Here is a 13,808-nt window from a genome sequence, read left to right on the forward strand (position 1 = left end):
TGTGCTGGATGGACAGTGGTGGCGTGCCCAATAACTGAGCTCTAGTTCTCAACACTTTCACAAAGTGCCATAAGTTGAGGTTCAGCTTACTGCTCCCGTTGAGTACAGTGTAGCCGTCAAAGCTGGAATCAGTAGCACTCAGGTAAGAACAACTAGAAGCAGATATACACAGTCCGCTGGCCGTGTCCTACGGGGACCAGCCTATCTGGCTGCCACGCCTGAATGTTTGCAACCACGGCAGAGCTAGGGAGGCACAATTGTGCAGCAATGCAAACTGCATAACCTGGCCAAATTTCACGGGTGTACAAAAAACCTCGGGGGATTTACAAGGAGATGACCACACGGAACAGCCGGAGGCCTGCCGGCAGCAAGATTCCGGAATTCTTCCTAAGAAGCCTTGAAAGAAGTGAAACGCTCCTATGGTGCAATAACTCAGAACCTCATTCTGAGTATTCCCGGCAGAGGTCATTCAGCTGAAAACAACCGTGGACTAATTAGAGCCAGTTGTATTCAGTGCCATCCATAGTGCTGGATCGACAGTTGTGGCGTGCCGAACAACTGAGCTCTAGTTCTCAACACTTTCACAAAATGCCATGAGTTGAGGTACAGTTTACTGCTCCGGTTGAGTAGAGTGTAGCTGTCAAAGCTGGAATCAGTAGCACTCAGGTGAGAAGAACGAGAAGCAGATATACCCAGTCCGCTGGCCGTGTCCACTGGGGACCAGTCTATCTGGCTGCCACGCCAGAATGTTTGCAAGTGCGACAGAGCTAAGGCAGGCGCAATTGTGCAGCAATGCAAACTGCATAACCTGGCCAAATTTCACGGGTGTACAAGTAACCACGGGGGATTTACAAGGAGATGTTCACCCGGAACAGCCGGAGGCCTGCCGGCAGCAAGAATCCATAATTCTTCCTAAGAAGCCGTGAAAGTAGTGAAACGATCCTATGTTGCAATACCTCAGAACCTCATTCTGAGTATTCCCATCAGAGGTCATTCCACTGAACACAACCGTGGACTAATTAGTGCGAGATGTAGGCAGTGCTGTCCATAGTGCTGGATGGACAGTTGTGGCGTGCACAACAACTGAGCTCTAGTTCTCAACACTTTCACAAAGTGCCATAAGTTGCGGTTCAGCTTACTGTTCCGGTTGAGTAGAGTGTAGCTGTCAAAGCTGGAATCAGTAGCACTCAGGTGAGAAGAACGAGAAGCAGATATACCGAGTCCGCTGGCCGTTTCCTCCAGGTACCAGCCTATCTGGCTGCCACGCCTGAATGTTTGCAACCGTGGTAGAGATAGGCAGGCGCAATTGTGCAGCAATGCAAACTGCATAACCTGGCCAAATTTCACAGGTGTACAAGAAACCACGGGGGATTTACAAGCAGATGTTCACCCGGAACAGCCGGAGGCCTGCTGGCAGCAAGATTCCGGAATTCTTCCTAAGAAGCCTTGAAAGCAGTGAAACGCTCCTATGTTGCAATAACTCAGAACCTCATTCTGAGTGTTCCCGGCAGAGGTCATTCAGCTGAACACAAACGTGGACTAATTAGAGCCAGATGTAGGCAGTGCCGTCCATAGTGCTGGATGGACAGTGATGGCGTGCCCAACAACTGAGCTCTAGTTCTCAACACTTTCACAAAGTGCCATAAGTTGAGGTTCAGCTTACTGCTCCGGTTGAGTAGAGTGTAGCTGTCAAAGCTGGAATCAGTAGCACTCAGGTGAGAAGAAGGACAAGCAGATATACCCAGTACGCTGGCAGTTTGCTACGGGGACCAGATTTTCTGGCTGCCACGCCTGAATGTTTGCAACCACGGCAGAGCTAGGCAGGCGCAATTGTGCAGCAATGCAAACTGCATAATCTGGACAAATTTTACGGGTGTACAAGAAACCACAGGGGATTTACAAGGAGATGTTCACCCGGAACAGCCAGAGGCCAGCCGGCAGCAAGATTCTGGAATTCTTCCTAAGAAGCCTTGAAAGCAGTGAAACGCTCCTATGTTGCAATACCTGAGAACCTCATTCTGAGTGTTCCCAGCAGAGGTCATTTGGCTGAACACAACCGTGGACTAATTAGAGCCAGATGTAGGCAGTGCCGTCCATAGTGCTGGATGGACAGTGGTGGCGTGCCCAACAACTGAGCTCTAGTTCTCAACACTTTCACAAAGTGCCATAAGTTGAGGTTCAGCTTACTGCTCCGTTTGAGTAGAGTGTAGCTGTCAAAGCTGGAATCAGTAGCACTCAGGTGAGACTGAGAAGCAGATATACCCAGTCCGCTGGCCGTGTCCTACGGGGACCAGCCTATTTGGCTGCCATGCCTGAATGTTTGCAACCGCGGCAGAGCTAGGCAGGCGCAATTGTGCAGCAATGCAAACTGCATAACCCGGCCAAATTTCACGGGTGTACAAGAAACCACGGGTAATTTACAAGGAGATGTTCACCCGGAACAGACAGAGGCCTGCCGGCAGCAAGATTCCGGAATACTTCCTAAGAAGCCTTGAAAGCAGTGAAACGCTCCTATGTTGCAATAACTCAGAACCTCATTCTGAGTGTTCCCGGCAGATGTCATTCAGCTGAACACAACCGTGGACTAATTAGAGCCAGATGTAGGCCGTGCCGTCCATAGTGCTGGATGGACAGTGGTGGCGTGCCAAACAACTGAGCTCTAGTTCTCAACACTTTCACAAAGTACCATCAGTTGAGGTTCAACTTACTGCTCCGGTTGAGTAGAGTGTAGCCGTCAAATCTGGAATCATTAGCCTTCAGGTGAGAAGAAGTGGAAGCAGATATACCCAGTCGGCTGGCAGTGTCCTACGGGGACCAGCCTATCTGGCTGCCACTCCAGAATGTTTGCAACCGCGGCAGAGCTAGGCAGGCGCAATTGTGCAGCAATGCAAACTTCATAACCTGGCCAAATTTCACTTGTGTACAAGAAATAACGGGGGATTTAGAAGGAGATGTTCACCCGGAACAGCCGGAGGCCTGCCGGCAGCAAGATTCCGGAATTCTTCCTAAGAAGTCTTGAAAGCAGTGAAAGGCTCCTATGTTGCAATACCTCAGAACCTCATTCTGAGTGTTCCCAGCAGAGGTCATTCGGCTGAACACAACTATGGACTAATTAGAGCGAGATGTAGGCAGTGCCGTCCATAGTGCTTGATGGAGTGTGGTGGCGTGCCCAACAACTGAGCTCTAGTTCTCAACACTTTCACAAAGTGGATAAGTTTAGGTTCAGCTTACTGCTCCGGTTGAGTAGAGTGTAGCTGTCAAAGCTGGAATCAGTAGCACTCAGGTGAGAAGAACCAGAAGCAGATATACACAGTCTGCTGTCCGTGTCTTACGGGGACCCGCCTATCTGGCTGCCACGCCTGAATGTTTGCAACCGTGGCAGAGCTAGGCAGGGGCAATTGTGCAGCAATGCAAACTGCATAACCTGGCCAAATTTCACGGGTGTACAAGAAACCACGGGGTATTTACAAGCAGATGTTCACCCGGAACAGCCGGAGGCCTGTCGGCAGCAAGATTCCGGAATTTTTCCTAAGAAGCCTTGAAAGCAGTGAAACGCTCCTATGTTGCAATAACTCAGAACCTCATTCTGAGTGTTCCCGGCAGAGGTCATTTAGCTGAACACAACCGTGGACTAATTAGAGCCAGATGTAGGCAGTGCCGTACATAGTGCTGGATGGACAGTGGTGGCGTGCCAAACAACTGAGCTCTAGTTCTAAACACTTTCACAAAATGCCATAAGTTGACGTTCAGCTTACTGCTCCGGTTGAGTAGAGTGTAGCCGACAAAGCTGGAATCAGTAGCACTCAGGTGAGAAGAAGCAGAAGCAGATATACCCAGTTGGCTGGCCGTGTCCTACGGAGACCAGCCTATCTGGCTGCCACACCTGAATGTTGAACCGCCGCAGAGCTAGGCAGGTGCAATTGTGCAGCAATGCAAACTGCATGACGTGGCCAAATTTCACGGGTGTACAAGAAACCACCGGGGATTTACAAGGAGTTGTTCACCCGGAACAGCCAGAGGTCTGCCGGCAGCAAGATTTCATAATTCTTCCTAAGAATCCTTGAAAGCAGTGAAACGCTCCTATGTTGCAATATCTGAGAACCTCATTCTGAGTGTTCCCGACAGAGGTCATTCAGCTGGAAACAACCGTGGACTAATTAGAGCCAGATGTAGGCAGTGCAGTCCATAGTGCTGGATGGACAGTGGTGGCGTGCCAAACAACTGAGCTCCAGTTCTCAACACTTTCACAAAGTGCCATAAGTTGACGTTCAGCTTACTGCTCCGGTTGAGCAGAGTGTAGCAGTCAAAGCTGAAATCAGTAGCACTCAGGTGAGAAGAAGCGGAAGCAGATGTTCCCAGTTGGTTGGCCGTGTCCTACGGAGACCAGCCTATCTGGCTGCCACGCCTGAATGTTTGCAACCGCGGCAGAGCTAGGCAGGCGCAATTGTGTAGCAATGCAAACTGCATGACGTGGCCAAATTTCATGGGTGTACAAGAAAACACGGGGGATTTACAAGGAGATGTTCACCCGGAACAGCCGGAGGCCTGGCGGCAGCAAGATTCCGGAATTCTTCCTAAGAAGCCTTGAAAGCAGTGAAACGCTCCTATGTTGCAATACCTCAGAACCTCATTCTGAGTGTTCCCGGCAGAGGTCATTCGGATGAACACAACCGTGGACTAATTAGAGCCAGATGTAGGCAGTGCCGTCCATAGTGCTGGATGGACAGTGGTGGCGTGCCCAACAACTGAGCTCTAGTTCTCAACACTTTCACAAAGTGCCATAAGTTGAGGTTCAGTTTACTGCTCCGGTTGAGTAGAGTGTAGCCGTCAGAGCTGGAATCAGTAGCACTCAGGTGAGAAGAAGGGGAAGGAGATACACCCAGTCTGCTGGCCGTGTCCTAAGGGGACCAGCCTATCTGGCTGCCACGCCTGAATGTTTGCAACCGCGGCAGAGCTAGGCAGGCGCACTTGTGCAGCAATGCAAACGGCATAACCTGGCCAAATTTCAGGGGTGTACAAGAAACCACGGGGGATTTACAAGGAGATGTTCACCCGGAACAGCTGGAGGCCTGCCTACAGCAAGATTCCGGAATTCTTCTTAAGAAGCCTTGAAAGCAGTGAAACGCTCCTATGTTGTAATAACTCCGAACCTCATTCTGAGTGTTCCCGGCAGAGGTCATTCAGCTGAACAGAACCATGGACTAATTAGAGCCAGATGTAGGCAGTGCCGTCCATAGTGCTGGATGAACAGTGGTGGCGTGCCCAACAACTGAGCTCCAGTTCTCAACACTTTCACAAAGTGCCATAAGTTGAGGTTCAGCTTACTGCTCCGGTTGAGTAGAGTGTAGCTGTCAAAGCTGGAATCAGTAGGACTCATGTGAGGAGAATGAGAAGCAGATATACCCAGTCCGCTGGCCTTGTCCTCCAGGGACCAGTCTATCTGGCTGCCACGCCTGAATGTTTACAACCGTGGCAGAGCTAGGCAGGCGCAATTGTGCAGCAGTGCAAATTGCATAACCTGGACAAATTTCACGGGTGTACAAGAAACCCCGGGGGATTTACAAGGAGATGTTCACCCGGAACATCCAGAGGCCTGCCGGCAGCAAGAATCCGAAATTCTTCCTAAGAAGCCTTAAAAGCAGTGAAATGCTCCTATGTTGCAATACCTAAGAACCTCATTCTGAGTGTTCCAGACAGAGGTCATTCGGCTGAACACAACCGTGGACTAATTAGAGCAAGATGTAGGCAGTGCCGTCCATAGTGATGGATGGACAGTGGTGGCGTGCCCAAAAACTGAGCTCTAGTTCTCAACACTTTCACAAAGTGCCATAAGGTGAGGTTCAGCTTACTGCTCCGGTTGAGTAGAGTGTAGCTGTCAAAGCTGGAATCAGTAGCACTCAGTTGAGAAGAAAGAGAAGCAGATATACCCAGTCCGCTGGCCGTGTCCTCCGGGCACCAGTCTATCTGGCTGCCACGCCTGAATGTTTGCAAAAGCTGCAGAGCTAGGCAGGCGCAGTTGTGCAGCAATGCAAACTGCATAAGCTGGCCAAATTTCACGGGTGTACAAGAAACAACCGGGGATTTACAAGGAGATGTTCACCCGGAACAGCCAGAGGTCTGCCGGCAGCAAGATTTCATAATTCTTCCTAAGAAGCCTTGAAAGCAGTGAAATGCTCCTATGTTGCAATATCTGAGAACCTCATTCTGAGTGTTCCCGACAGAGGTCATTCAGCTGGACACAACCGTGGACTAATTAGAGCCAGATGTAGGCAGTGCCGTCCATAGTGCTGGATGGACAGTGGTGGCGTGACAAACCACTGAGCTCCAGTTCTCAACACTTTCACAAAGTGCCATAAGTTGACGTTCAGCTTACTGCTCCGGTTGAGCAGAGTGTAGCGGCCAAAGCTGGAATCAGTAGCACTCAGGTGAGAAGAAGCGGAAGCAGATATACCCAGTCGGCTGGCCGTGACCTACAGAGACCAGCCTATCTGGCTGCCACGCCTGAATGTTTGCAACCGCCCCAGAGCTAGGCAGGCAGAATTGTGTAGCAATGCAATCTGCATGACGGGGCCAAATTTCATGGGTGTACAAGAAAACACGGGGGCTTTACAAGGAGATGTTCACCCGGAACAGCAGGAGGCCTGGCGGCAGCAAGATTCCGGAATTCTTCCTAAGAAGCCTTTCAAGCAGTGAAACGCTCCTATGTTGCAATACCTCAGAACCTCATTCTGAGTGTTCCCGGCAGAGGTCATTCGGATGAACACAACCGTGGACTAATTAGAGCAAGATGTAGGCAGTGCCGTCCATAGTGCAGGATGGACAGTGGTGGCGTGCCCAACAACTTAGCTCTAGTTCTCGACGCTTTCGCAAAGTGCCATAAGTTGAGGTTCAGTTTACTGCTCCGGTTGAGTAGAGTGTAGCTGTCAAAGCTCGAATCAGTAGCACTCAGGTGAGAAGAACGAGAAGCAGATATACTCAGTCCAATGGCCGTTTCCTATGGGGGCCAGCCTATCTGGCTGCCACGCCTGAATGTTTGCAACCGCCGCAAAACTAGGCAGGCGCAATTGTGCAGCAATGCAAACTGCATAACCTGGCCAAATTTCACGGGTGTACAAGAAACCACGGGGGATTTACAAGGAGATGTTCACCCGGAACAGCAGGAGGCCTGCCGGCAGCAAGATTCCAGAATTCTTCCTAAGAAACCTTGAAAGCAGTGAAACGCTCCTATGTTGCAATATCTGAGAACCTCATTCTGAGTGTTTCCGGCAGAGGTCATTCAGCTGAACACAAACGTGGACTACTTAGAGCCAGATGTAGGCAGTGCCTTCCATGGTGCTGGATGGACAGTAGTGGCGTGCCAAACAACTGAGCTCCAGTTCTCAACACTTTCACAAAGTGCCATAAGTTGACGTTCAGCTTACTGCTCCGTTTGAGTAGAGTGTAGCCGTCAATGCTGGAATCAGTAGCACTCAAGTGAGAAGAAGGGGAAGCAGATATACCCAGTCGGCTGGCCGTGTCCTACGGAGACCAGCCTATCTGGCTGCCACGCCTGAATGTTTGCAACCGCGGCAGAGCTAGGCAGGCGCAATTGTGCAGCAATGCAAACTGCATGACGCGGCCAAATTTCAGGGGTGTACAAGAAACCACGGGGGATTTACAAGGAAATGTTCACCCGGAACAGCCGGAGGCCTGCGTACAGCAAGATTCCGGAATTCTTCTTAAGAAGCCTTGAAAGCAGTGAAACGCTTCTATGTTGTAATAACTCCGAACCTCATTCTGAGTGTTCCCGGCAGAGGTCATTCAGCTGAACACAACAGTGGACTAATTAGAGCCAGATGTAGGCAGAGCCGTCCATAGTGCTGGATGGAGAGTGGTGGCGTGCCAAACAACTGAGCTCTAGTTTTCAACACTTTCACAAAGTGCCATAAGTTGAGGTTCAGCTTATTGCTCCGGTTGAGTAGAGTGTAGCTGTCAAAGCAGGAATCAGTAGCACTCAGTTGAGAAGAACGAGAAGCAGATATACCCAGTCCGCTGTCCGTGTCCTACGTGGACCAGCCTATCTGGCTGCCATGCCTGAATGTTTGCAACCGCGGCAGAGCTACGCAGGCGCAATTGTGCAGCAATTCAAACTGCATAACCTGGTCAAATTTCACGGGTGTACAAGAAACCACGGGGGATTTACAAGGAGATGTTCAGCAGGAACAGCCGGAGGCCTGCCGGCTGCAAGAATCCGGAATTCTTCCTAAGAAGCCTTGAAAGCACTGAAACGCTCCTATGTTGCAATACCTCAGAACCTCATTCTGAGTGTTCCCGGCAGATATCATTCAGCTGAACACAACCGTGGACTAATTAGAGCCAGATGTAGGCTGTGCCGTCTATAGTGCTGGATGGACAGTGGTGGCGTGCCCAACAACTGAGCTCTATTGATCAACATTTTCACAAAGTGCCATAAGTTGAGGTTCAGCTTACTGCTCCGGTTGAGTAGAGTGTAGCTGTCAAAGCTGGAATCAGTAGCACTCAGGTGAGAAGAAGGAGAAGCAGATATACCCAGTCCGCTGTCCGTGTCCTACGGGGACCAGCCTATCTGGATGCCAAGCCTGAATGTTTGCAACCACGGCAGAGCTAGGCTGGCGCAATTGTGCAGCAGTGCAAACTGCATAACCTGGCCAAATTTCACGGGTGTACAAGAAACCACGGGGGATTTACAAGCAGATGTTCACCCGGAACAGCCGGAGGCCTGCCGGCAGCAAGATTCCGGAATTCTTCCTAAGAAGCTTTGAAAGCAGTGAAACGCTCCTATGTTGCAATAACTCAGAACCTCATTCTGACTGTTCCCGGCAACCGTGGACTAATTAGTGCCGTCCATATTGCCGGATGGACAGTGGTGGCGTCCCCAACAACTGAGCTCTAGTTCTCAACACTTTCACAAAGTGCCATAAGTTGAGGTTCAGCTTACTGCTCCGGTTGAATAGAGTGTAGCTGTCAAAGCTGGAATCAGTAGCACTCAGGTGAGAAGCACGAGAAGCAGATGTACCCAGTCCGCTGGCCGTGTCTTCTGTGGACCAGCCTATCTGGCTGCCACGCCTGAATGTTTGCAACCGCGGGAGTGCTAGGCAGACGTAATTGTGCAGCAATGGAAACTGCATAACCTGGCCAAATTTCACGGGTGTACAAGAAACCTCGGGGGATTTACAAGGAGATGTTCACCCGGAACCGCCGGAGGCCTGTCGGCAGCAAGATTCCGGAATTCTTCCTAAGAAGCCTTGAAAGCAATGAAACGCTCCCATGTTGCAATAACTCAGAACCTCTTTCTGAGTGTTCCCGGCAGAGGTCATTCAGGTGAACACAACCGTGGACTAATTAGATCAAGATATAGGCAGTATCGTCCATAGTGCTGGATGGACAGTGGTGGCGTGCCCAACAACTGAGCTCTAGTTCTCAACACTTTCACAAAGTGACATAAGTTGAGTATCAGCTTACTGCTCCGGTTGAGTAGAGTGTAGCTGTCAAAGCTGGAATCAGTAGCACTCAGGTGAGAAGAACGAGAAGCAGATATACTAGGTCCACTGGCCGTGTCCTACGGGGACCAGCCTATCTGGCTGCCATGCCTGAATGTTTGCAACCGCGGTAGAGCTCGGCAGGCGCAATTGTGCAGCAATGGAAACTGATAACCTGGCCAAATTTCACGGGTGTTCAAGAAACCACGGGGGATTTACAAACAGATGTACACCCGAAACCGCCGGAGGCCTGCCGGCAGCAAGATTCCGGAATTCTTCCTAAGAAGCCTTGAAAGCAGTGAAACCCTCCTATGTTGCAATACCTCAGAACCTCATTCTGAGTGTTCCCGGCAGAGGTCATTCAGCTGAACACAACCGTGGACTAATTAGAGCCAGATGTAGGCAGTGCCTTCCATAGTGCTGGATGGACAGTGGTGGCGTTCCCAACAACTGAGCTCTAGTTCTCAACACTTTCACAAAGTGCCATAAGTTGAGGTTCAGCTTACTGCTCCGGTTGAGTAGAGTGTAGCTGTCAAAGCTGGAATCAGTAGCACTCAGGTGAGAAGAACGAGAAGCAGATATACCCAGTCCGCTGGCCGTGTCTTCCTGGGACCAGCCTATCTCGCTGCCAGGCCTGAATGTTTGCAACGGCGGCAGAGCTAGGCAGGCGCAATTGTGCAGCAATGCAAACTGCATCACCTGGCCAAATTTCACGGGTGTACAAGAAAACTCGGGGGATTTACAAGCAGATGTTCACCTGGAACCACCGGAGGCCGGTCGGCAGCAAGATTCCGGAATACTTCCTAAGGAGCCTTGAAACAATGAAACGGTCCCATGTAGCAATCACTCAGAACCTCTTTCTGAGTGTTGCAGGCAGAGGTCACTCAGATGAACACAACCGTGGACTAATTAGATCAAGATATATGCAGTGTCGTCCATAGTGCTGGATGGACAGTGGTGGCGTGCCCAACAACTGAGCTCTAGTTCTCAACACTTTCACAAAGTGCCAGAAGTTGAGGTTCAGCTTACTGCTCCGGTTGAGTAGAGTGTAGCTGTCAAAGCTGGAATCAGTAGCACTCAGGTGAGAAGAACGAGAAGCATATATACCCAGTCCGCTGGCAGTGTCCTACGGGGACCAGCCTATCTGGCTGCCACGCCTGAATGTTTGCAAGCGCGGCAGAGCTAGGCAGGCGCAATTGTGCAGCAATGCAAACTGCATAACCTGGCCAAATTTCACGGGTGTACAAGAAACCACGGGGGATTTACAAGGAGGTGTTCACCCGGAACAGCCGGAGGCCTGCGGGCAGCAAGATTCAGGAATTCTTCCAAAGAAGCCTTGAAAGCAGTGAAAAGCTCCTATGTTGAAATAACTCAGAACCTTATTCTGAGTGTTCCCGGCAGAGGTCATTCAGCTGAACACAACCGTGGACAATTAGAGCCAGATGTAGGCCTTGCCGTCCATAGTGCTGGATGGACAGTGGTGGCGTGCCCAACAACTGAGCTCTAGTTCTCAACACTTTCACAAAGTGCCATAAGTTGAGGTTCAGCTTACTGCTCCGGTTGAGTAGAGTGTAGCTGTCAAAGATGGGATCAGTAGCACTCAGGTGAGAAGAACGAGAAACAGATATACCCAGTCCGCTGTCCGAGTCCTACGGGGACCAGCCTATCTGGCTGCCATGCCTGAATGTTTGTAACCGCGGCAGAGCTAGGCAGGCACAATTGTGCAGCAATGCAAACTGCATAACCTGGCCAAATTTCACGGGTGTACAAGAAACCCCAGGGGATTTACAAGGAGATGTTCACCCGGAACCGCCGGAGGCCTGCCGACAGCAAGATTACGGAATTCTTCCTAAGAAGCCTTGAAAGCAGTGAAACGCTCCTATGTTGCAATAACTCAGAACCTCTTTATGAGTGTTCCCGGCAGAGGTCATTCAGCTGAACACAACCGTGGACTAATTAGAGCCAGATGTAGGCAGTGCCGTCCATAGTGCTGGATGGACAGTGTTGGTTTGCCCAACAACTGAGCTCTAGTTCTCAACACTTTCATAAAGTGCCATAAGTTGAGGTTCAGCTTACTGCGCTGGTTGAGTAGAGTGTAGCTGTCAGAGCTGGAATCAGTAGCACTCAGGTCAGAAGAAGGGAAAGGAGATATACCCAGTCCGCTGGCCGTGTCCTAAGGGGACCAGCCTATCTTGCTGCCACGCCTGAATGTTTGCAACCGCGGCAGAGCTAGGCAGGCGCAATTGTGCAGCAATGCAAACTGCATAACCTGGCCAAATTTCACGGGTGTACAAGAAACCACGGGGGATTTACAAGCAGATGTTCACCCGGAACAGCTGGAGGCTTGCGGGCAGGAAGATTCTGGAATTCTTCCTAAGAAGCCTTGAAAGCAGTGAAACGCTCCTATGTTGCAATAACTCAGAACCTCTTTCTGAGTTTTCCCGGCAGATGTCATTCAGCTGAACACAACCGTGGACTATATAGATCAACATATAGGCAGTGCCGTCCATAGTGCTGGATGGACAGTGGTGGCATGCCCAACAACTGAGCTCTACTTGTCAACACTTTCACAAAGTGCCATAAGTTAAGGGTCAGCTTACTGCTCCGGTTGAGTAGAGTGTAGCTGTCAAAGCTGGAATCAGTGGCACTCAGGTGAGAAGAACGAGAAGCAGATATACCAAGTCGGCTGGCCGTGTCCTACATGGACAAGCCTATCTGGCTGCGATGCCTGAATGTTTGCAACCGTGGCAGAGCTAGGCAGGCGCAATTGTGCAGCAATGCAAACTGCATAACCTGGCCAAATTTCACGGGTGTACTAGAAAACTTGGGGATTTACAAGCAGATGTTCACCCGGAACTGCCGGAGGACTGCCGCCAGCAAGATTCCGGAATTCTTCCTAAGAAGCCTTGAAAGCAGTGAAACCCTCCTATGTTGCAATAACTCAAAACCTCATTCTGAGTGTTCCCGGCAGAGGTCATTCAGCTGAACACAACCGTGGACTAATTAGAGCCAGATGTAGGCAGTGCCGTCCATAGTGCTGGATGGACAGTGGTGGCGTGCCCAACAACTGAGCTCTAGTTCTCAACACTTTCACAAAGTGCCATAAGTTCAGGTTCAGCGTACTGCTCCGGTTGAGTAGAGTGTAGCTGTCAAAGCTGGAATCAGTAGCACTCAGGTGAGAAGAACGAGAAGCAGATATACCCAGTCCGCTGGCAGTGTCCTACGGGGACCAGCCTATCTGGCTGCCACTCCTGAATGTTTGCAACCGTGGCAGAGCTAGGCAGGCGCAATTGTGCAGCAATGCAAACTGCATAACCTGGCCAAATTTCATGGGTGTACAAGAAACCACGGGGGATTTACAAGGAGATGTTCACCTGGAACAGCCGGAGGCCTGCCGGCAGCAAGATTCCGAAATTCTTCCTAAGAAGCCTTGAAAGCAGTGAAACGCTCCTATTTTGCAATACCTCAGAACCTCATTCTGAGTGATCGAGGCAGAGGTCATTCTGCTGAACACAACCGTGGACTAATTAGAACCAGATGTAGGCAGTGCCGTCCATAGTGCTGGATGGACAGTAGTGGCGTGCCCAACAACTGAGCTCTAGTTCTCAACACTTTCACAAAGTGCCATCAGTTGAGGTTCAACTTACTGCTCCGGTTCAGTAGAGTGTAGCCGTCAAAGCTGGAATCAGTAGCACTCAGGTGAGAAGAAGGGGAAGGAGATATACCCAGTCCGCTGGCCGTGTCCTACGGGCACCCGCCTATCTGGCTGCCACGCCTGAATGTTTGCAACCGCGGCAGCGCTAGGCAGGCGCAATTGTGCAGCAATGCAAACTGCATAACCTGGCCAAATTTCACAGGTGTACAAGAAACCACGGGGGATTTACAAGCAGATGTTCACCCGGAACAACCGAAGGCCTGATAGCAGCAAGATTCCGGAATTCTTCCTAAGAAGCCTTGAAAGCATTGAAACGCTCCTATGTTGAAATAACTCAGAACCTCATTCTGAGTGTTTCCGGCAGAGGTCATTCAGCTGAACACAACCTTGGACTAATTAGAGCCAGATGTATGCAGTGCCGTTCATAGTGCTGGATGGACAGTGGTGGCGTGCCAAACAACTGAGCTCTAGTTCTCAACACTTTCACAAAGTGCCATAAGTTGAGGTTCAGCTTACTGCTCCGGTTGAGTAGAGTGTAGCTGTCAAAGCTGGAATCAGTAGCACTCAGGTAAGAAGAACGAGAAGCAGATATACCCACTCCACTGGCCGTGTCCTACGGGGACCAGCCTATCTGGCTGCCACGCCTGAATGTTTGC

This window comes from Dipodomys merriami, unplaced genomic scaffold, assembly GCF_024711535.1.
Source record: "Dipodomys merriami isolate MVZ:Mamm:240054 unplaced genomic scaffold, mDipMer1.0.p SCAF_9, whole genome shotgun sequence".
Classification (NCBI taxonomy): Eukaryota; Metazoa; Chordata; class Mammalia; order Rodentia; family Heteromyidae; genus Dipodomys; species Dipodomys merriami.